This window comes from Triticum urartu, chromosome 4, assembly GCF_003073215.2.
Source record: "Triticum urartu cultivar G1812 chromosome 4, Tu2.1, whole genome shotgun sequence".
Taxonomy (NCBI): domain Eukaryota; kingdom Viridiplantae; phylum Streptophyta; class Magnoliopsida; order Poales; family Poaceae; genus Triticum; species Triticum urartu.
Window position 1 is genome coordinate 422,641,153 of NC_053025.1, and position 3,248 is coordinate 422,644,400.

A 3,248-nucleotide genomic window follows, 5' to 3' on the forward strand; every position below is an offset into this window, starting at 1 on the left:
GATACTTGAAAAGACCTTTTTGCCCCCCATATGATATATGTGTGTGTGAGGCAGTAGCATATGCACAACATCAATGGAGCAAATAGCGCACACACACGCATCAGCAGTAGCAAACACGCAGCAGCACATATGCACACGCACACACACTGTAGCACGCAGGCATGCATCAATGCAGCATCACACGTGCACAGCAGCACCCACGCAGCAGCAGCACACAAACACGCACGTACGCGCGACAGCCGGTACACGATACCCGAACAAGTATTTCATTGATCCCATTGTAAGAGCACATAGAGCTAGCTTGCCTGGGTACTGTGGGTATTTAAATATGTATATGTCCATGCAGCAGCCGGTACACAAATACCTGAACAAATATACATACATGGCTATGTGTATTGTGTACGTGCAGCACAGACGTGTGGGTATTCAAAAGTGTATGCGTACACCGGCTAGAGTCATAAACCACGTACATGCTACTACCGTGTGCATGGCCTTCGATGCATGCGTGCAATTGTACGTGGGCAATTTTGCCATGCATCACGTACAAAGCTAATGATAGACCATCTAATATATGCATCTACTATATCATGTATCTATATGTACATATATTCTCCCGTGAAGACCGTGCACTAAAAAAACTTAGACATTAAAAATAGATTATGTGAGCTCCATATGAAAATCCAATAAATAATAATATAATAATTATTAATAAAGATGATAAAAAAATCATCGAACAGCACGCGGGCACAAACATACCACATGAGAGGCAAAATGGTATTTTCAAGTGTCATTTAGGCTTAAAATGGACAAAAGTGTCATAAAAGGCATAAAATTTAGACTCGTTGTTATATAGGGAAGAAATTATTTGTCGATGTCAAATAAGGCATAAAATTTAAGCACAATGTTAAATAAGGAATTCTCTCCATCGTATATGGCATACATATCTTGTGCTGAAATCCTCACACATATAGTACCGCTCTCAAGCCAACTCCAACGCTAGATCTTATCATGTCCGGTCACGTCCGTTTGAACCCAAACGAACACATAACCCGGCCCAGTGCACAACTTTGTCCTCAAATCTTGTCCTTTTTGATCCGCCTCGACCCATTCCAGATGCATACTTGGGCCATCTTTGCGGTCGCGCGGACAACGAACGGACGGGCACGTGTCCTCTCCGCGTCTGCGTCGAGCCCGTGTGTTGGTGGTTCAACTACCTCCCACCGCTCGCAGTCAATGCACACGTGTGGTTGGGCCCGCAAGTCAGCCACACAGACGCCCCTGACCACGTCCTTTTCTATGGGCAAGCCGTGGACTCCAGTCGCCGTCCCCATCCACTTCCCCACCACCACCTCACCATTGCCTCCCCAATCGGAGACACAGAAACCTCAGCCACCGTCGACCTTGCTCCCCCGCCGGCCATGGGGTTCTGGAAGTGGCACCCAGGCAAGAAGACCAAGCACGACCATGAGGCAGGCTCGTCTTCTGGTAGCGCGACCAGCCACTCGACCTCTCCGGCTCCGTTCTCCGTCTCCCCTTCGGTGGCCGCGCCATGCTTTAGGCCCTACGTCGGCGTCCAGGTGTGCCGCCGGTACTGGGAGACAGGCACCCCGCTGCCGTGGTCAGATGCCCGTCTCCCCAATAGGTGGCATCTGAGCCCGGATCGGGTGCCCATTCCCCCCGTGCGGGGGACAGGCCGCACCCGCCTGTAGGAGATCGCCTGTCGTCGCGCCAGGATCCTGCGCGAGCTCCTCGGTGACCGCAGGTATGCCGTGGACTTGCCACTGTGGGACACCTGGTTTCAAGATGAGCACGACATGCGCCGCGCCACCTTTTTTGTCAGCCGTGGGAGCCCGCCCCGCGTATCCCACAGTGCGTGTGCGCTAATGCCGCCAAGCGTGCGCGGCCGCACGCGGATCCGTGACCTGATGCCGACGCCGTCTCCCTCTCCATCGCCGCCACCACCGGAACCTCTCGCCATGATGGTCGAGGAGGAGGAACAGCTCCTGCAGGCCGTCATGGAGGACTCCGAGAGGGAGTACATGCACCAACAGGAGGAGTGGCAGGCATGCAGTTCATACTTGAGTTCTCGACCTCCGGGGACGTCTATGTCCCAGAGTTGGACGTCAAGCCGGAGGTCAAGGCGGAGCCTGCAGAGGAGCGTGCACTGGCGCCGTGGTCGCCACCCCAGCACCAACGCCCCAGCCTCCTCGGCCGCCTACACAGTACGCCCCTGGCCCAATCTGGGGGTCGCCGCCGCACCTCTGGACGCCCCCACCCTACATCGACCTCACGAGCGATGACAGGGATGGTGGCGCCTAAAGACGACGGCTGCGACAACATCAGCGACGACGAAGAGGTCTTCTGCGGCACGCGGGCCGGCCGCTTATCTTTTGCTTTGTTTTTTCGTTCAATGTTAATTAAACTAAGTGTTGTGGTTGGGCCGTGAGGACAGCGGACTTTTAAATATGTTTTTAAGCCTTTTAGCTATGTTATAAAATGTCTTATTTTGCTTTTGCATGTGTTCTTTTTCTTTGTCCACCGTAGACAAGTTGCGGTTGGGGCCGCGCCTTAGGCGCCTCGATGTCAGCCCGGCCTGACACGGATATCCGTCTCTTCATTCCTATTTTAAACGGATGAAATCCAGACAAAACAAACGTACAAATGGGGTCTAGCGTTTTGGTCTTACTTCCACGTGAAACCGGCGAGCTGCAGGATTACACTTCCTTGTCCAGACAGTAGTCCCAGTGAACACTAAGTGATGACTTGATAATAAATCAATTAGGGGGTGTAGCTCATATGGTAGAGCGCTCGCTTCGCATGCGAGAGGCACGGGGTTCGATTCCCCGCACCTCCATTTCTTTTAATTTTAGGCCGCCAAGCTGGTTTTTTAAGGAACAACTTTGACCGTAGCGGTTTTCTTTCCTAATACTAGGTGAATGGGTCACGGGTGGGAGTGTTTGGACTGTGCCCACTGTACGCGCATGGAATCCTTCGTCATCGCCAAAGCACTTATCCGTAGCATCTTACACTTTCCATCACCCCTGAAGCACTTATCCGCAGCATCTTTCAGGGTCGTGGTCGTTTCTAACCTTGCAAAAAGGAACGAGCCGCCAGCGAACACACGGTGACTACATCGCTACGTTGCCAACGTCTACATCGCGTATGGCTTATGACTATGTTTACAGAGGGAGTACCTTGGAGTCTGTCCACTGCCTCTGTTACTCTGTCATCCCGTTGCCAACGCCGGA

The 3,248-nt window shown here is 52.4% G+C and overlaps 1 non-coding gene across 1 annotated transcript; it reads left to right on the forward strand.

The window, feature by feature from the left end:
* The first annotated feature begins 2,781 nt into the window (after window positions 1-2,781).
* On the forward strand, window positions 2,782-2,854 carry TRNAA-CGC. The gene has a single exon. It is a non-coding gene; the product is annotated as a tRNA-Ala (tRNA).
* Window positions 2,855-3,248: the final 394 nt, after the last annotated feature.